The sequence below is a fragment of the Amblyraja radiata genome, chromosome 5 (assembly GCF_010909765.2).
Source record: "Amblyraja radiata isolate CabotCenter1 chromosome 5, sAmbRad1.1.pri, whole genome shotgun sequence".
Taxonomy (NCBI): domain Eukaryota; kingdom Metazoa; phylum Chordata; class Chondrichthyes; order Rajiformes; family Rajidae; genus Amblyraja; species Amblyraja radiata.
Window position 1 is genome coordinate 106,529,268 of NC_045960.1, and position 21,606 is coordinate 106,550,873.

General features: G+C 45.7%; 1 long non-coding RNA gene across 1 annotated transcript; it reads right to left on the reverse strand.

Moving 5' to 3' along the window:
• Nucleotides 1-631: 631 nt before the first annotated feature.
• Nucleotides 632-21,289, reverse strand: LOC116973654. Its single transcript, XR_004412102.1, has 3 exons — nucleotides 21,099-21,289; nucleotides 13,058-13,062; nucleotides 632-673 (listed from the first exon to the last, which is right to left on the reverse strand). It is a non-coding gene; the product is annotated as an uncharacterized LOC116973654 (long non-coding RNA).
• Nucleotides 21,290-21,606: the final 317 nt, after the last annotated feature.

Genomic DNA, 21,606 nt, shown 5'->3' on the forward strand with positions numbered 1-21,606 from the left:
CCATACCCTCTGATCCCCTTAGCCACAAGGGCTACATCTAACTCCCTCTTAAATATAGCCAATGAACTGGCCTCGACTACCCTCTGTGGCAGAGAGTTCCAGAGATTCACCACTCTCTGTGTGAAAAAAGTTCTTCTCATCTCGGTTTTAAAGGATTTCCCCCTTATCCTTAAGCTGTGACCCCTTGTCCTAGTTTTGTTTAGTTGAGTTGAGATGAGTTTAGTGTAGCTTAGTTCAGTTAATTTAGAGATACAGCGTGGAAACACTCCCTTCGAACAACTGAGTCCGTACCAACCAGCGATCCCAGCACACACACTATCCTACACACACTACGGACAATCGCAGTGCCATAGATAAGGTAGACTTTAGAGTTTAGAGATACGGTGCGGAAACAGACCCTTCGGCCCAACGAGCCCATGCTGACCAGCGATCACCCCGTACACTAGCAATATCCCACACACTAGGGACGAGTCACAATTTTTACCCAAGCCAATTAACCTACAAACCTGCACATCTTTGGAGAATGGTAGGAAACCAGAGCACCCGGAGAAAACCCACGCAGGTCACGAGGAGAACGCACATACTCCACATAGGCAGCACCCATAGTCCGGATCGAGCCTGTGTTGCTGGTGCTGCAAGGCAGCAACTCTACTGCTGCGCCACCGTGCCGCCCCTTGCCATTCTTTTAAGTGCAAAACCCACAGTAAGAAACCAAAAGTGTTAAGATCGTTATCCCTATTGAAATATATAAATAAAGCGGTACAAAAAATGTATTAAGATATATGTGTTGTGTATTATTGTAATTTACTGTACTTCTAATAAAAATAATTTAAAAAAAAAATAAATTAATATATATAATTTTGATATTATTCCGACTTTCACTGCAAGGTTAGTGAATTAAAGATACATCGCGGAAACTAGCCCTTCTGCTCACGTCATCCATGCCGACCATCGATCATTTGTTCCATGTTATCTCAATTACCCATCCACTCGCTACATATTAGGGCCAATTTTCAGAGGACAATTAACCTACAGACACTGCATGTCTTTGGGATGAGGGAGGAAACCGGAGCACCGGAGGTAACGCACTGCTTTCTCCCAAGCCCCAAACACTCGAAGGGCCGAATGGCCTACTCCTGCACCTATTGTCTATTGTCTATTGACATGCAGGGTCTTGTAGATCAATTGGCCTCTGTAAAATTGACCCCAGTATGCAGGGAGTGGATGGGAAAGTGGGATCACATAGAACTAGTGTGAACGGGTGATCGATGGTTAGCATTGACCCGGTGGGCCGAAGGGCCCGCTGCCACGCTGTATCTTTAAATCGATCGATCAAATTGTAGTAGTGAAATTGGCAGGGACAATCTGCAAACTCCACACAGACGCAGGGAGATCGTGCAGACTCCACACACACACGCAACACCCCGAGGTCAGGTCTGACACTGTGAAGCAGCAGTTCCACCCGCTGCGCCATTGTGCCGCCCTGTCAGGACAAGCATGTGGTCAAAATAAAATCTATCAACAAAAATATCCTTCGAAATTGCACTCAATGGGATACGTTTTTGATTGTGGCACTCAACATTGAGCGGCACGGTGGCACAGCGGTAGAGTTGCTGCTTACAGCGCTTACAGCGCCAGTGACCTCGGTTCGATCCTGACTGCAGGTGCTGCCTGTACAGAATTTATACGTTCTCCCCGTGACCACGTGGGCTTTCTTCAAGATCTTTGGTTTCCTCCCACACGCCAAAGACGTACAGGTTAATTGGCTTGGTATAAAATGTAAAATTGTCCCTAGTGTGTAGGATAGTGCTGGTATGACCCTCGCACTATCTTTGATCGAACTTTACTGACTTTACCTTGCACTAAATGCTGTTCCTTTATCATGTATCTATGCACTGTAAACGGCTCGATTGTAATCATGTACTGTCCCTCCGCTGACTGGTTAGCACGCAACAAAAGCTTTTCACTGTACCTCGGTACAGGTGACAATAAACTGAACTGGACTGTGTGCGGGGATCGCTGGTCGGCGCGGACTCGGTGGGCCGAACAGCCTGTTTCCGCGCCGTATCTCTCAACTAAGACTGAGGTAAGAAATAACTTTTTCACCCAGAGAGTTGTGAATTTGTGGAATTCCCTGCCACAGAGGGCAGTGGAGGCCAAATCACTGGATGGATTTATGAGAGAGTTAGATAGAGCTCTAGGGGCTAGTGGATTCAAGGGATATGGGGAGAAGGCAGGCATGGGTTATTGATTGGGGACGATCGGCCATGATCACAATGAATGGCGATGCTGGCTCGAAGGGCCGAATGGCCTCTTCCTGCACCTATTTTTTTATAGGTTGCTATGTTTCTAAAGTAAACTCTCCAAGAAGCATCCTTCGAAATCCAGCGCTCAATGTGATATTTCTTTTGATTTCGGCACTCAACATAGTAGCTCGGTACCTTTCAAACCTTCACCGCAGAAGCCAGTAATTGTCTCGGCGACATGGGATTAATTTGCTTGAAAGAAATTAATTCCAGGAAAGCTGGAGTGGAGTCATGAATGCAGAACACTGACTCATCCATGTTTCAACGAGGCTGTTTCCTACAGGAAATAGCTGTCAGCAGCACAACCTCTCAGCCTCTTTGAGGCCACGAGCCCTTGACAAACATGACAAGGGTTTCGCTGCAAATCTCCCCGTAATTGTTGCATCTTTGTTCATTAGCTCCGGGTTTCTCCCAGGGACCAGGCGATCTTTTTTTTTTTAAGGTGACCGATTCCGAGGCGGCTTGAACTCGGTTGACTTTCCGGTCGATTATAGCGTGAGTGTGCTGCAATTTATTATGTGAAACGTTACGCTGGACAAGATATGTGGAAAGGGGGTTGGACGTTTCCGAAGTTAAACCCTGCGCTCTTACCTCATCGTCCCAGAAATTTCAAAGGCTCTTGCAACTTCCTGCACTGACAACATCCTGATTTATTTCCCTGGAGGAAATTGATCTCTCTGGATCTTCTGATCTAATTACACAACAACAGGCACTCCAGGTTTCAATACGTTTTTATTTTAAATGATGCTGGCTTGCCTTCCACAAACTCCAGAACTTGTTTGATAAGAAATCGCCTGGGTTTGCAAGGGTGTTGGAATCATCGACATGAACTTACTGCAGTAGCAGTAATTGCCATTCACATTGTCTTATATATAGCCCTGTCCCACAGTACAAGTTCATTCCAAGAGCTCTCCCGAGTTTAAAAAAAAATGAAACTCGAGGTAAGCACGGAGAATGAACGTAGCGGGTCCGTCGGAGCTCGGGGACGTCACTTAGCGCTAACGGCAGGTACTCGGGAAGACTCGCTAACGGCAGGTAAGCACGGGAAGACTCGTGAAGATTTTTCAACATGATGAAAAATGTCCACGAGAGCCCCGAGTACCGACGAGTGGCCATTACCGTAAATCTCCGAGTTCGAATCAGGGCAAACTCGGGAGAGCTCTTGGAATGAACTCGTACCGTGGGACAGGGGTTTTACACGCAACATTACTCCAAGATTCAAGTGTCAATAGTGTTTTATTGTCTTATGTCCCCGGATGGGACAATGAAATTCCTACTTGCTGCAGCACGACAGAATATGTGAATATGTAAACACAATACATAACGGGGGGAAGAGAAACAAAAAGGTTCAATAAATAACAAAAATTGTGCAATAATAATTTCCTTATCAGCATCTGCATTTCAACAACTATCAACAATTAGAGGGCGGTCCTGAGCTACTATCTACCTCATTGGTGACCCTCGGACTAACTTTGAACTGGTTTCACCTTGCACTAAACGTTATTCCCTTATCATGTATCTGTACACTGTGAATGGCTCGATTATAATCATGTATTGTCTTTCCGCCAGCTGGGTAGCACACAACAAAACGTTTTCACTGTACCTCGGTACACGTGACAATAAACTAAACTAAACTAAACTAAAGTAGACGTTTATCTTGCAGCAGAATGATTAGCGTGTTATCTTTGAGGGAGTGGAAGGCATAAAGCACGCGGGAGTCAGAGGAGAGGGCAGAAACTGATTGCTTTGTCTGACAGCGATGGTGTTGTCAGGGATATGATCCAGCATGTCCACTGAACATTTTTCCCTTCTCACCTCGTACCAATAAACATTCTTCCATTGATGTCAGGGCTGTAATCATCTACATACTTCTGTTCACTCCCGACTCTAGGCATCCATGATAAACCACGACAAAAGAGCGAAAAATGTGAGGATAGGGCCGAAGCGATGTAGCGATCGAAAACGGACCGTGAACGTGACGCTAAACGGTGGGCGCAGCTGGCAGTGTCGCTGCCTCGCTATGCCAGGGACCCGGGTTCGATCCTGACCTTGGGTGCTGTGCCCGTGTGGACTTCACACGTTCTCCCCACGTGACCGCGTGGGTTTCCTCTGGGTGCTCCGGTTTCCTCCCGCATTCCGTTTGACGGTGTTTGACGGCACTGGGCCTGTACTCGCTGGAGTTTAGAAGGATGAGGGGGTGGGGGCCTCATTGAAACTTACTGAATAGTGAAAGGCCTGGATAGAGTGGATATGGAGAGGGTGTTTCCAACAGAGGGAGAGGACAGGACCAGAGGCCGTAGCCTCAGAATAAAAGGACGTTCCTTTAGGAAGTTGAGGAGGACTTTCTTTACTCATGGTGTGATGAATCTGTGGAATTCATTGCCACAGAAGGCTGTTCATAGATTCTTGATTAGTGCGGGTGTCGGGGGTTATGGGGAGAAGGCAGAAGAATGGGGTTAAGAAGGAAAGATAGATCAGCCATGATTGAATAGCAGAGTAGACTATCACTTATGTTTCCAAAGTCTTGCGGGTTTGTAGGTTAACTGGCCTCTGTGAAACTAATGTGCAGGGACTGAGTGAGAAAGTGGGATAACATAGAACTAGAGTGAAAAAGGAAGAAAGCGGAGACAGTGGGCTGTGGGAGAGCTGGGAATGGGAGGGGAAGGAGGGAGAAAGCAAGGACTACCTGAAATTGGAGGTCAATGTTTACACCGCTGGGGTGTAAACTACCCAAGAGAAATATGAGGTGCTGTTCCTCCGATTTGCGGTGGGACTCACTCTGGCCATGGAGGAGGCCCAGGACAGAAAGGTCGGATTCAGAATGGGAGGGGAGTTGAAGTGCTGAGCCACCGGGAGATCAGGTTGATTATTGCGAACCGAGCGGAGGTGTTGGGCGAAGCGATCGCCAAGCCTGCGCTTGGTCTCACCGATGTAGAGCAGCTGACACCCAGAGCAGCGGATGCAATAGATGAGGTTGGAGGAGGTGCAGGTGAACCTCTGCCGCCCCTGGAAAGACTGCTTGGGTCCTTGAATGGAGTCAGTCGAGGGGGGAGGTAAATCGACAGGTGTAGCATTTCCTGTGGTTGCAAGGGAAAGTGTCAGGAGAGGGTGTGGTTTGGGTGGGAAGGGACGAATTGACCAGGGAGTTACGGAGGGAGCGGTCTCTGCAGAAAGCCAACAGGGGAGGAGATGGGAAGATGTGGCCAGTGGTGAGATCCCATTGGTAGACAAAAAAGCTGGAGAAAATCAGCGAGTAAGGCAGCATCTATGGAGCGAAGGAATAGACGATGTTTCGAGTCGAGACCCTTCTTCAGATTGATGTCGGGGGGGACACGAAAAGAAAGGAAGAGGCGGAGACAGTAGGCTGTGGGAGAGCTATGAATGGGAGGGGAAGGAGGGAGAAAGCAAGGACTACCTGAAATTATAGAAGCCAAAGTTCATACTGCTGGGGTGTAAACTACCCAAGCAAATATGAGGTGCTGCTCCTCCAATATGCGGTGGGTCTCACTCTGGCCATGGAGGAGGCCCAGGACAGAAAGGTCGGATTCGGAATGGGAGGGGGAGTTGAAGTGTTCAGCCACCGGGAGATCGGGTTGGTTATTGCGAACTGAGCGGAGGTGTTGTGCGAAGCGATCGCCAAGCCTGCGCTTGGTCTCACCGAGGTTGATCATACGCTGAATAATCCAACCACATTTTCGTTTGGAAGTGGAAAGAAATAATAGAAATTGCATTCATTTCAATGTGTAAAAAGAGTTGAGATACCGTATTATAATTTTGCTGCATGTCATTGTGGTATATATCATGTCTTGATTGGTGAATATGTTTAGTTTGTGACTTTATTTGCAGCAGAAATAATATGTGAATGCGTCATTGAGCATAATTCCGACTGGTAACTACGCACTTCGTCCGAGCACATTATCGCACGTGTCATGTAAGCCGTCTTGAATGACCACCTAAACTGTCATTTGGCAACTTAAAAAGCTGCCAAGGTTGCCCGGCTGACAACAGAGAAAATAAATTAAATGAGAGCCCTGCAAGGTGTATAATATTTTTGACACTGTCATAGGCCTTTCTAACATATGCTGTCACAACGCACTGTAGTCTCTTCAACAACCCTTCAGTCATTTTCATTGCCCTCCATTTCAGAATAATAGTGTTTTAAGCCAATAACTCGACACTAGCACTGGCAATAAATAAATAAATAAGCGCAGCTTTCCAGCTCCTTATCTCATTGGCCACGCTCTGTTGCAAATCGGTGTCAATCTGGTGGACCATCTTCCTCTAGTCGTGGGGGTGGGGGATTGGGAGGGGCCTCACAAGTGGAACAGCTTAGGGCCTCTCTTCATCTAAATCCGGCCCTGCTGCCATCTATATCCCTTCGAACATAGACACAAAATGCTGGAGTAACTCGGCAGGGCGGGCAGCATCTCTGGAGAGAAGGAATACTTGTATAGTCTTTCCTCTGACTAAAGATGTCATCATGTATAGTATTTTCTCTGACTAAGGAGAACTAAACTTTTTAACTTAGTTTAGTGAACTAAGTGTGGAGTAACTCAGCGGGACAGGCAGCGTCTCTGGAGAGAAGGAGGTGACGTTTCGGGTCGAGACCACAATCTAAACCCGAAATGTGCTTCCTGACCCGTTGAGTTACTCCAGCACTTTGTGTCTAAATTCAGTGTAAACCAGCATCTGCAGTTCCTTCCTACCCATATCCTTTCATCTGGCTTCACATTTTACTCCTCTCCTTATCTTACATCTTTTGTCTTCTTTTCATCTCTGGCCTTTGTCCACCCATCTGCTGATCAAAATCCTCTCTCTCCTCTATCCACTTAGCATTTGCCAGGCCTTGCCCTGCCTTCATCTCTCCTTTCCTGCTTTTCCTCACCGCAATCAGTCTGAAGAAGGGTCCCGATGCGAACAGCACCAAAACATGTTCTCTCCACAGATGCTGTCTGACTCACTGAGCTACTTTTGCGATTTTAAACAATACCCTGACAGAATTGCATTACAGATCCCCTCCCCTAACATACCTACCCAATTCATAGAGTGGTACAGTGTGGAAACAGGCCTTTGGCCCATCTTGCCCACATAAGAATAAGGGGTGGGCCATGTAGAACGGAGATGAGGAAAAACTTTTTCACCCAGAGGGTTGTGAATCTGTGGAATTATCTGCCTCGGAGGGCGGTGGAGGCCGGTTCTCTGGATGCTTTCAAGAGGGAGTCAGATAGAGCTCTTAAAGATAGCGGAGTTAAGGGATATGGGGAGAAGGCAAAAACGGGGTACTGATTGTGGATGATCAGCCATGATCACAGTGAATGGCGGTGCTGGCTCGAAGGGCCAAATGCCCTACTCCTGCACCTATTGTCTATCAACCAACATGTCCCATCTACACTAACCCACCTGACTGCGTTTGGTCCATATCCCTCCCCACCTGTCCTATCCATGTACCTGTCTAAATGTTTCTTAAATGTTGCAATTGTACCTGCCTCAACTAACTCCTCTGGCAACACAATAACATCCCAAATCTCCCACTATCATTCCCTGCACTTTGGTTTCATTGCTTCTTTAACTTCCCACCACCCTTTCTATCAGCCTTTACAAATCCCAAATATTGGACAGTGTTGATATATGTGCCAACATCTCGGCTCAACATCTCAGTCATGAAATATCTTCAATTTTCCCTGTGAATGGGCGGCATGGCAGCGCAGCAGTAGAGTTGCTGCCCTACAGCGCCAGAGACCTAGGTTCAATGCTGACTACAGGTGCTGTCTGCACGGAGTTTGTACGTTCTCTCTGTGACAGTGTGGATTTTCTCCGGCTACTCCGGTTTCCACCCACACTCCAAAGACTTTCAAGTTGGACTAAATGGTACCAGCACAATAACCTGTCAATGACATCTCAACACCAGCAAAACCAAGGAACTGATTGTGGACTTCGGAAGGGGTAGGATGGGGACCCACAGTCCCGTTTATATCAACGGGTCGATGGTGGAAAGGGTCAAGAGCTACAATTCCTGGGTGTGCACATCTCTGAAGATCTCTCCTGGTCCCAGCACACTGATGCAACTATAAAGAAAGCACATCAGCGTCTCTACTTCCTGAGAAGATTACGGAGAGTCGGTATGTCAAGGAGGACTCTCTCGAACTTCTACAGGTGTACCGTAGAGAGCATGCTGACCGGTTGCATCGTGGCTTGGTTCGGCAACCGGAGCGTCCAGGAGCGGAAAAGGCCGCAAAAAGTTATAACCACTTCCCAGTCCATCATCGGCTCTGACCTCCCTACCATCGAGGTGATCTATCGCAGGCGCTGCCCCGAAAAGGCTGCAGCGTCATCAAGGACCCACACCATCCTGGCCACACACTCATCTCCCCACTGCCTTCAGCTGGAAGGTACAGGAGATTGAAATCTGCAACATCCTGGTTCAGGAATAGCTACTTCCCATCAGCCTTCAGGCTATTAAACACAACTTCAAACAAACTCTGAACAATAACAGCCTATTGAACTATATCTGTGTACACGGTATTGGGGGTCCAGTATTGATGTGGATAGAGGACTGGCTGGCAGACAGGAAGCAAAGAGTAGGAGTAAACGGGTCCTTTTCAGAATGGCAGGCAGTGACTAGTGGGGTACCGCAAGGCTCAGTGCTGGGACCCCAGCTATTTACAATATATATTAATGATCTGGATGAGGGAATTGAATGCAACATCTCCAAGTTTGCGGATGACATGAAGCTGGGGGGCAGTGTTAGCTGTGAGGAGGATGCTAGGAGGCTGCAAGGTGACTTGGATAGGCTGGGTGAGTGGGTAAATGCATGGCAGATGCAGTATATTGTGGATAAATGTGAGGTTATCCACTTTGGTGGCAAAAACAGGAAAGTAGACTATTATCTGAATGGTAGCCGATTAGGAAAAGGGGAGATGCAACGAGACCTGGGTGTCATGGTACACCAATCATTGAAAGTAGGCATGCAGGTGCAGCAGGCAGTGAAGAAAGCGAATGTTATGTTAGCATTCATAGCAAAAGGATTTGAGTGTAGGAGCAGGGAGGTTCTACTGCAGTTGTACAGGGTCTTGGTGAGACCACACCTGGAGTATTGCATACAGTTTTGGTCTCCTAATCTGAGGAAAGACATTCTTGCCATAGAGGGAGTACAGAGAAGGTTCACCAGACTGATTTCTGGGATGTCAGGACTTTCATATGAAGAAAGACTGGATAGACTCGGCTTGTACTCGCTAGAATTTAGGAGATTGAGGGGGGATCTTATAGAAACTTACAAAATTCTTAAGCGGTTGGACAGGCTAGATGCAGGAAGATTGTTCCCGATGTTGGGGAAGTCCAGAACAAGGGGTCACAGTTTAAGGATAAGGGGGAAGTCTTTTAGGACCGAGATGAGAAAAACATTTTTCACACAGAGAGTGGTGAATCTCTGGAATTCTCTGCCACAGAAGGTAGTTGAGGCCAGTTCGTTGGCTATATTTAAGAGGGAGTTAGATGTGGCCCTTGTGGCTAAGGGGATCAGGGGGTATGGAGAGAAGGCAGGTACAGGATACTGAGTTGGATGATCAGCCATGATCATATTGAATGGCGGTGCAGGCTCGAAGGGCCGAATGGCCTACTCCTGCACCTATTTTCTATGTTTCTATGTAAGCTTCTCCACCACGTCAAGGTGACAATCCACAGAGAAACTAAACTGCACTACACTGCGGCACACTACACTAAACTGAACGAAACTAAATGCTTCACCAATATCCCTACACTATCAAACACTGCATACATATCTCCTCTCTGGATAACAGGTCCAATGCTTCACTCACTACCCCTCGATCAAGAAAAGCAATGTTCATCCTCATCACTAAAGCATTCTCTGACCAACACAATCTTGAATATTCCTGACATCTCCCTGTCTTAAGCTGACCTTAATACCATATAACAATTACAGCATGGAAAACAGGCCATCGCGGCCCTTCAAGTCCATGCCGAACTTCTGTGATATCCTGATCCTCTCTATCTCTCCAACATCTGATCCTCCCTAACCACTACCCTGACCTACCCATGATCATCTTGAATGTGGTGCTGGCTCAAAGGGCCGAATGGCCTACTCTTGCACCTATTTTTCTATGTTTCTATGTTCCTGAGGTTTATTTGGTTGCAATTTGTACCGACTCTTTGGGAATGATGTTGAATAGAATATGGTTCTAATGCAAACTTATGTGACCTTCCCATAGACTATCTGTAATTGGTCTCTACTGGACTTTATCTTGCATTACTTCTTTAATCAGGTATCTGTACACTATGGATGGCTCAATTGTTATCATGTATAGTCCTTCCGCTGACTAAAGATAACTAAACTTTTAACTTTAGTAAACTAAACTAAACTAAATGCCAAAGGAGAACATGGAACATAGGATAGTACGTCATAAGACAAGGCCCTTCAGCCCACAATGTCTGTGCTGAACAAGATGCCAAGATAACTGATCTCATCTGCCTGCACTGGATCAATTTCCCCTCCATTCTCTGCATATCCTGGTGCCGATATAAAATGTCCCTCCTTTAAACTTTGTCCCTCTTACCTTAAAGTGGTGCTGTTCAACACCAGGAGGGAATGATTGAAAAATGTATACTATATGGAAACCGGTACGATTACAAATGCCAAGATTGATTAAGGAAATGAATGGATGAGCTTGCTCTGGTGCCTGTGAATAAGATGCTTTTATGATAGAATGTTAAGAGGATTTGATGCGATGCTAATAGAGGTTAGGTGATTCGTATTTTGCCATTTAGCGATTGTCTTTTGTGTGATCCTTTGTTTTGTCTGTATGTGCATTTTGTTATGTCAATAAATGTTGAGTTAAAAAAAAAAGTGGTGCTGGCTCAAAGGGCCGAATGGCCTACTCCTGCACCTATTGTCTATGACGTTTCTACCCTAGGAGAAAGGTTCTGACTGTCCACTCTGATATTTTTAATAAGGTCGTAAGTGATAGCAGTAGAATTAGGCCATTCGGCCCATCAAGTCTACTTCGCCATTAAATCATGGCTGATCGATCCCTCCCTCCTAACCCCATTCTCCTGCCTTCTTCCCATAACCTCTGACACCTGTACTAATCAAAAATTATATTTTATTTTATTATAAAATAATATTAATATTAAATAAAAGTATATTTTATATATTTCTGTCGGGTCTCTCCTGTGCCTCCAGCGTTCCGAAGTTAGGTGTGTTACGGTGTTGTTGTTGTGTGTAGGAGAGTGTTAATGTGCGGGGATTGCTGGTAGGCATGGACCAGGTGGGCCGAAGGTCCTGTTTCCGCACTGTATCTCTAAACTAAACTAAAACTAAACTAAAACAGTCCAAGTTTGTCCAATCTCTCATGGCGTGTGAACAGGCCCTTTAGCCCAACTTGCCCACAACAAGACCCATCTACACTAGTCCCGCCTACCTGCGTTTGGCCCATAGCCCTCTAAACCTGTCCTATCCATAATTCTCCTTGTAGCTGATGCCCCCCCTAATCCCGGCAGCATCCTTTACCCTGACTCTCAGTCTGAAGAAGCTTCTCGACCCGAAACGTCACCCATTCCCCTTTTCTCCAGAGATGCTGCCTGACCCGCTGAGTTTCTCCAGCCTTTTGCGTCTCTCTTCAGATTAAACCTGAAGGAACTGCATCTGCAGTTCCTTCCTACAGCATTCTGGCAAATCTCTTCTACACCCTCTCCAAAGCCCCCCTGTCCTTCCTGCAATGAAGGGGGACTGGAAGAAGAGCAATGTTCATTTCCATCACTAAAATCAAAGTGTCGAAATAATGTGATTTTTAATGAAAATAGACTGCAAGACTTTGTAAGGTACGGGAATGGAATCATTTATTAAATGGTACTTATACATTTATTCTTTTTTAAATCAAGTAAAATAATTTCCAGGCTTTGTGAAGGCCAAAAGCTAATTATAAAAGACATCAGTTCTGAATTAAGTATTGACGTAGAACTAGTTAATGCCAAAGAAGATAATCAGTGTTGTGATCCAATATTTAGACAGTATAGTTGACCCCAAACAGATATGACATACCTGCATTGCAGTGGTACAATACCCAATGTTCTTTAATACCAACCAACACATAACACAACCGTAAAAATATTGTAAACGTGTGGAATGAAAATCTAAAATGGCCGCCAAGGCATGTTTAAAACCAGTGATGATAATTTAACGCCATAAATAGATGAAATCTTTAGTTAGAGGGTGGTGAATCTGTGGAATCCATTGCCATGGAAGGATGTGGTGGTCAAGTCTTTGGATATATTTAAGGCGGAGATGGATAGATTCTTGATTAGTATGGGTGTCAGGGGTTATAGGGTGAAGGCAGGAGAATGGGGTTGAGAGGGAGAGATAGATTGGCCACGATTGAATGGCGGAGTAGACTTGATGGGCCGAATGGCTTAATTCTGCTCCTATCAGTTGTGAAACTTAACAACACAAAAATAACAGTTAACTTTTTGATATAGAGTAAGAAGACAGTTTCCATACATTAATAGGTGAAATTAGAAATACATTCTACCCTCGTTATTACGGACCTCTTTATAACGGATCTCGGTTATAACGGACTGCGGCATCCGATCGTGGTGGCGGCTGGCTCCAGATTCGGGAACAGTTTCTTCCCAGCTGTTATCAGGCAACTGAACCATCCTACCATAACCAGAGACCAGTCCTGAACTACTATCTACCTCATTGGAAACCCTCGGACTATCTTTGATCGGACTTTACTGACTTTAACTTGCACTAAATGATATTTCCTTATCATATATCTGTGCACTGTAAATGGCTCGATTGTAATCATGTATTGTCTTTCCACTGACTGGTTAGCGCGCAACAAAAGCTTTTCACTGTACCTCAGTACACGTGACAATAAACTAAACTGGCGGGTGGCACGCTAGGGGAGGCGGGTGGCACACTAGGTGGAGAGAGCAAGTGGCATGATGGTGGCGTGAGTACCTTGCGCATCCCAGGCGCACCGCACGTGTGGCCCGATGCTCCCCGACCTGTAAATCCCTGCCCCCCGCAGTTTGACATCTCCCCCTCCCCTCCCACCCAGGCGCCATGCTTTTTCCTACCCAGCCTTGTTCAGTTCAGTTTAGTTTATTGTCACATGTTGGGAGGTACAGTGAAAAGCTTTTAGTTGCGTGCTATCCAGTCAGCGGAAAGACAACACATGATTACAATCGAGCCATTTATAGTGTATTTAAAAGAGTGGGACGATTGTGAATAAAATCGTGAGAGGAATAGATCGGGTAGACACACACACGCACACACACACACAGAATAGGGGAATCGAGGACCAAAGGACATAGGTTCAAGGTCAGGGGGAAAAGATTTAATAGGAATCTGAGGGGTCATTTTTTCACAAAAATGTGGTGGGTGTATGGAACCAGCTGCTAGAGGAGGTATTGAGGCTGGGACTATCGCAACATTTAAGAAACAATTAGACAGGTACATGGATAGGACAGGTTTAGAGGGATACGGGCCAAATGCAAGCAGGTGAGTCTAGTGTAGATGGGACATGTTGGCCGGTGTGGGCCGAAGGGCCTGTTTGCACGATGTATCATTTTATGACTATGATTATAATGCGTGATTGCAGATCAACTTCTGTGATGAGCACACATTGGTCGCCATCTTGGATTTACCCAATTAGACTGTGGAGGCCAAATCAATGGATATTTTTAAGGCAGAGAGAGACAGATTCACAATTAGTAAGGGTGTCAGGGGTTTTGCGCAGTAGGCAGGAGAATGGAGTTGAGAGGGAAAGATAGATCAGCTATGATTCACTGGCGGTGTGGACGATGGGCCAAAATGGCCTAATTTTTGCTCCTGTCTCTTATGAACTCATGACACCACCCCTATCCCTATGGTCCACAATAATGAGTTACAATCTGCTTAGTTCACCTTAATATTGGCAAAGTAACACTGCTAAATGGAAATAAAAGAGGAATGTTTAGTGGTAGAACTAATTAACCACAAATGGTAACTTCAAATTCTCTAATGCCCTCACAGGCAATATAAATTAAAACAAATGCCCATAACTCAAGGAACTTGAGGTGGAGTCAGTGGTTGCTCTGTTCATTATAGACAACTCATTCTGGCGAAGAGATGTGATCGTGCATCCAGTTTACATCCCCCTTGATCAGAGACAAGGCTTCTTTGAGAGAGTAGAAACAAAGGAACTGCAGATGCTGGTTGACCAAGGAAAAGCACAGAAATGCTGGAGGAACTCAGTGGGTCAGGCCGCATCACTGGAGAGCAGGCATTGGTGACGTTTCGGGTCAGGACCCTTTTCAAGGATCTTGAAGGGTCTTAGGGGGGTAACGCCGGCTGCAGGAGACGCCCCCGGGACACAAAGATGGCCGGGCGAGGAGAGGGACGTCGGTTCACAGGAACTGCTCCAGTACATCAACTGCGCGGGCCGACCGGACTTTGAATAATGGCGGCAAAAATGGCGGCACCCGCATGTGTAATACATATAAAAAGAATTTCACTGCGCAGTTGCATATGTGACTGATAAAGGAAAGTAGACTATTATCTAAATGGTGGCCGATTAGGAAAAGGGGAGATGCAACGAGACCTGGGGGTCATGGTACACCAGTCATTGAAAGTAGGCATGCAGGTGCAGCAGGCAGTGAAGAAAGCGAATGGTATGTTGGCATTCATAGCAAAAGGATTTGAGTATAAGAGCAGGGAGGTTCTACTGCAGTTGTACAGGGTCTTGGTGAGACCACACCTGGAGTATTGCGTACAGTTTTGGTCTCCAAATCTGCGGAAAGATATTCTTGCCTCAGAGGGAGTGCAGAGAAGGTTCACCAGACTGATTCCTGGGATGTCAGGACTTTCATATGAAGAAAGACTGGATGGACTCGGCTTGTACTCGCTAGAATTTAGAACATTGAAGGGGGATCGTATAGAAACTTACAAAATTCTTAGGGGGTTGGACAGGCTAGATGCAGGAAGATTGTTCCCGATGTTGGGGAAGTCCAGGACAAGGGGGTCACAGTTTAAGGATAAGAGGGAAGTCATTCAGGACCGAGATGAGAAAAACATTTTTCACACAGAGAGTGGTGAATCTCTGGAACTCTCTGCCACAGAAGGTAGTTGAGGCCAGTTCATTGGCTATATTTAAAAGGGAGTTAGATGTGGCCCTTGTGGCTAAAGGGATCAGGGGGTATGGAGAGAAGGCAGGTACAGGATACTGAGTTGGATGATCAGCCATGATCATATTGAATGGCGGTGCAGGCTCGAGGGGCCGAATGGCCTACTCCTGCACCTATTTTCTATGTTTCTATGTAAAGCACCGTTGCCCTGAAGTATAGAAGACCCTTCTTTTAGTTTAGTTTAGTTTAATGTCTCGTCTACCATGATACAGTGAAAAGCTTTTAGTTGTGTGTTAACCTGTCAGTGGAGAGACTACACACACAAGGGAGCGGACCTGAAACGTCACCTGTCTATGTTCTCCAGAGATGCTGCCTGGCCCGCTGAGTTACTCCACCGTTGCGTGTCTCTTCTTTGAGAGGGGCTCTCTTCCATCCTGCAAGGGTCGGGGAGATATTTCTTGGAAAAGATGGTCGGCCGCTGGTCCTCAGTGAAGGAGGAACTTTTGGGAGTGTCATTGAGCTAAAGGAAACCCAATATCTGAGCGGTAAGAACCAAAGATCCTATAGCGGAGCAAGATAGACCAATCCTGCTAAATGCAATGGGCTGACGTGTAGTACGCAACGGAGCGGAACGTGGGCCTTTTTGTCATCCATTTCAGTAACCTGACCCGACCTGACTCGCAGTGTAATCAACGTTGCGGGGGAACAGTTTGTGTTAATAAGTTCAAATTCAGAAAGTGAGGAGAAGATTTTTACCAAGTAACTTTTTATTTTTACGAGGATGTTTCCGTAACCGGCTTCCGTCTCCGCACTAGTATCTTTGCTCCGCTACGGGATCTTTGGTGCGGAGACGGAAGCCGGTTACGGAAATGGGGCCGCAAATTACCCATGGATCTGCCCTTGACCGTACTACGTCTTTTTCGTCGAGTGATCTATCTTGCTCGCTATAGGATCTTTGGTAAGAACCAAGAGATTCAGAAGATTCAGATTCAGATTCAGAAAGCACAGAAATGAAGTTTCCTCCCGATGAGAATTCCTGACCTATCTGCGTGATGGAAAGGCCTGGATAGAGTGGACGTGGAGCGGATGTTCCCACCAGCGGGAGAGCCTAGGACCAGTGGCCACAGTCTCAGAATCAATGGATGTACCTTTAGAAAGGAGATGAGGAGGAATTTCTTTAGGTGGTAAATCAGTGGAATTCATTGCTGTAGAAGGCTGTAGATTTTTTGGGTCATTGTTTTTCTTAAGGCGGAGATTGACAGATTCTCAAATATTACAGGGGTCGGGGTTATGGGGAGAAGGTTGGAGAATGGGGTTGAGAGGGAAAGATAGATCAGCCATGATTGAATGGCAGAGTAGACTTGATGGGCTGAATGGCCGAATTCTGCTCCTAGAACTTATGGTCACTGAAGTTGCTGGATTTCCTTTATTGTTAGCTTCAAACCATTACAGTTCATAAGTGATAGGAGCAGAATTAGGTCATTCAGTCCTTCAAGTCTGCTTTGCCATTCAACCATGGATGATCTATCTCTCCCTCTTGACCCCATGCTCCTGCCTTCTCCCCATAACCCCTGACACCTTTACGAATTAAAGCATGAACTTCTGAATTTGGCCAGATCTTCTCTTAATTGTGCATGACAATCACCCCACTAATGCACACACTTTGAAGCCCAACTACTGATCGAAACTAATGGGCCTGTCCCACTTACGCGACTTTTTCGGCGACTGCCGGCACCCGTCACAGGTCGTTGCAGGTCGCCGAAAATCTTCAACCTGTTGAAAACCCAGCGGCGACCAGAACAAGGTACGACTCTTTGGGCGAATACTCACGACCATACGGGCTTCATCCCGCGACATGTCGCCAGGGTGTCGCCTGTATGGTCGTGAGTAGTCTCCTCAGTCGCCCAAAGAGTCGTAGCGCCTTTCTGGTCGCCGCTGGATTTTCAACACACTGAAAATTTTCGCCGACCTGCAACGACCTATGACGGGTGCCGGCAGTCGCCGAAAAAGTCGCGGAAGTGGGACAGGCCCATAAAGCACATGATATGGGACAAAGAAAGCTTTGCTTAAAAATAAAATGCAATCGACATCAACCACCCGTAAATAAATACTGCGATATACGGTGAAGCTTTTCGCGTTACATACAGTCGCAAAATGCCATCAAATTAACATGCATGGAAGAAGAGTTGAAGACGCGGACTTTTGTAAATATCGGTATTTAATGGAATTATTCTCTACGACCTCCTACCAATCATGAATTCTCTGCATCTCGCAAATTGCATACATTTCTAGATTACGCGCAGATCGTTGCTGTCCACGATGCCTTCTGAACGAACGTGTTGTGGGACTGAAAGATGAATAACGTTACATTCTCTCTCAATGGCGACATTGTAGTTCTACTAAAAAAAATGCGTAAGTCTCTTGCGAGTTTTGCTGGAACTAAGATCATCCTTGCCTTGCCACATTCTGGCCAGAGACGGCGGTGGAGGCCAAGTCATTGGGTATTGTAACGGTGGAGATTGATTGAATAATAAGGGGTATCAGGGGTTGTGGGGAGAAGGCAGGGGAGAATGGGGTTGAGAGGGGAGAGATAGGTCGGCCATGTTTGAATGGCGGAGTAGACTCGATGGGCCAAATGGCCTAATTCTGCTCCCATGACTTGTGAGCTTAAAAAAAAAAAAAACACACCCTACCTTTTTTCACAGAAAAAAGTAAGTTGACACCCAGATAAGTGGAGCAGAATCCAAAAAGTACCTTTGCTCCTTCTCTCCAGCTTGAAGCGGCAATTCACTGAAAGTGTGCTTCGACAACTAACGTCAAGGCAAGGCAATAAAAAGTTGGAGAAACTGTAACAGAAAAGGGGATGAGGTAGCCTTTTGCTGTAAACGGGGGGGAAAGAAAATTAAAAAAGAGGTCTGTTTTACCAAGTCAAAACATACCGTAACAATTCCACTTGCGCTAGTCTTACAACAACAACAACAAAACCATTGGATTATGATCAGTGAGTACATAAGCATTCAGTACAATAAAACAATTCTACCGTTATTATTTTAATACAAAAATAACAAATACAAAAAAAGATGCCATCAATTTGATTATCAGAAACATAGGGCTATGTAAAGCTCAGAGGTAGTTACTAACAACAGTGTGTGGATATAGATATCGATATCAGTCTCTTAAACTATTTGGTTTGTTCAAAGTACTTTTGAATAAGTCACCAGTACTTAAATCTGTAAATAAAAATAAACCTACTTGGTATATTCCCTGAGTAAAGTCCGTTCTCCTGAGATATACTTTGGAGTAATATTGATCCTTAACATTACAATATACAAAAATACAAAACCAATCTTTTTGTCTTTTTTCAGATATGTTTGGTCTGTGCTCTCGGTCCGAGTTCAGTGTGATACACCAGTAGTTCCCTGCAGTGTGATATTTCACGTGCTTGGCAATGTCTTTTTCACTTGCACCCCAGGAGAAGAACGTTTTGGTGCCTGGGGCCATGTTGACTAAGAATCTTATCTCAGCTTTGAACTTTCCATTGTAAGCAGGGAATTGTCCGACTAAGGAAATATTCACGCTTTCTTCATTCAATAAGGTCAAGAAACTTTGGTTTACCATGTCAAAGTGACTTAGAGCTTGCATTATCCTTGTTGTTTCTTGCCTAATCTCTTTCTCTTTAATTAAAAAAAAAAAGGCCTACACATGTAGATTAAGCAGCACTGCTCTGGATTTGTCTATACACTTTTAAATAAAGAAATAATCCTTACATAACGTAAACGCACATTTCTCGATAGGTACAACACATTCAATATCGTCGAGGTTTCAGATTATGGGGACGTTTCGCTGTGTATAACATCGAGACAGCTTCAGTAGGGGCCTGTGTACTTCAGTCACAGACACTTCGTTGGGTTAAAGTGTTTCAAACAGGCTCTATCCACGCACATTCAGGTAGTACATGCTTGTCTGTAGCACACACGCACACACACACACACACACTGAGTAGCAACTTTTGTTCTCAGTGCCACGGAGGTGGAAAGCAACAATCTCTTCCTCGTGTCGAAGAACAGAAATGTTTGCCACACTTAATTTATCATACTTGCATTGTCCGGCTAATGCCGACCAGATTCCAGCCTGACCAATATACATCCACTTTGAAGTCTCCTGCGGTATCAGCTTTCACATGAACTCAAGCCTCCGGGGGTATTTTTGAAAGGGTGCAGCCAAATAGCTTCTCTTCCCCCCCCCTGAATTTGTACAAAGTAGTCTCCCTGTGGCAAATATATAATCACATCAACGCACATGACCTCACCACTGGGCAGATGCCGTTCAAAACTCCCCTTTGCTTTTAAAGCCCGGTTATGGCTTCTCCCCTTCTTTCCGACCTACCGCAAATTGCAGGTTCCACCATGTAACGTTATCCCGGTGAACCGTGTTAATGTTAGGAACTTGGTGGTAGCAGGTCTAAATCCAACCCGGGTTTTAAGCGATGCACTGCCCTCATTCAGTCATGTTTATCGCTGGGCGTTTTACAAAGAAATTCGAGCATTCCTGCCAGCATCACTTGGGATGTGTTGAAATGCCATTTAAATAGCAGTTCAAAGGAGCGACCTTCATCCCAATTCCATTAACTATAATGAGATGCCAAGGTCAGTTCAGTTCCTGACCTCAGTTTGTTGTACGTTCTTGCCCTTTCCTTTTCCACAGTATATCTAATGAAATTTTATAACTTGATTAATAGTGGGAAGTGAAAAGTGACTGTTTAAACTAAGCCTTCAATCGCATTCAGCAGCACCGAGGCAGGTCTTGCTAAGATGCAGGACTTGCTTAGATGCATCAACCAAAAAATAAGACTGAACCAGCAGGATGGCGCAGCGGTAGAGTTGCTGCCTTACAGCGCCACAGACCCGGGTTCGATCCTGACTACGGGTACTGTCTGTACGGAGTTTGTACGTTCTTCCAGTGACCCGCGTGGGTTTTCTCCAGGAACTCAGGTTTCCCCCCAAACTCCAAAGACGTACAGGTTTGTAGACTAATTGGCTTCGGTAAAAAATGTGCTTCAGTATATTGTAAATTGTCCTCAGTGTGTGTGTGTAGGATAGTGCTAGTGAGCGGGGATCACTGGTCGGTGCGGACTCAGTGGGCTGAAGGGCCTGTTTCCGCGCTGTGTCTCTAAATTAAACTAAACTAAACAAAACTAAACTGCTCAGTGAAATGAATTAATTTCTAACACCCCCAGTGATTTTAATGAGCAGCGAATGAGAAAATTTTAGTTTTATACTTTAAAAATACCGCACGGAATCAGGCCTTTCGGCCTACCCAGTCCGCGCCGACCAGCAATCATCCTGTACACTAACTCTATCCTACACACGAGGGACAATTTAACAATTTTATCAAAACCAATTAACCTACAAAATGCCGGAGTAACTCAGCGGGTCAGGCGGCATCTCCGGAGAAAAGGAATGGTTGACGTTTCGGGTCGAGACCCTTCTTCAGACTCAACCTTGGCAATGTTCGTTTAATTTAAAATCAGCCTACAAACTTGCGCGCCTTTGGAGTTGGGGAGGCAACTGGAGCACGGGGAGAACGTACAAACTCCGTAGACAGGACCCGCAGTCAGAATTGAACCCGGGTCTCTGGCGCTGTAAGGCAGCAACTCTACCGCTGCACCACCGTTGATTCATGCTCTGTTACGGCTCATTCCTTTTACTTTTGTTAACTGCCAGCAATTGCCCTTTGGAAACATAACTCTCTGGTGTGCATTATAAAGCAGAGAGCAGTGACACTCCACATTGATGCCTCTCACAGAGTCTCAGTGGTGTCTAACTGGGCCTGTACTCGTTGGAGTTTAGAAGGTTGAGGGGGCTGGGGGGGGGGGGACATTGAAACTTACCTAAATAGTGAAAGGCCTGGATAGAGTGGATGTGGAGAGGATGTTTCCACTAGTGGGAGAGTCTAGGGCCAGAGGGCACAGCCTCAGAATAAAAGGTGGTATGTTTAGGAAGCATATGAGGAGGAATTTACTTAGTCAGGGGGTGGCGGATCTGTGGAATTCATTGCCACAGAAAGCTGTGGAGGCCATTAATGGATATATTTAAGGCAGAGATTGATAGATTCTTGATTAGCACGGGTGTCAGGGGTTATGGGGGGAAGGGAGGAGAATGGAGTTAAGAGGGAGAGA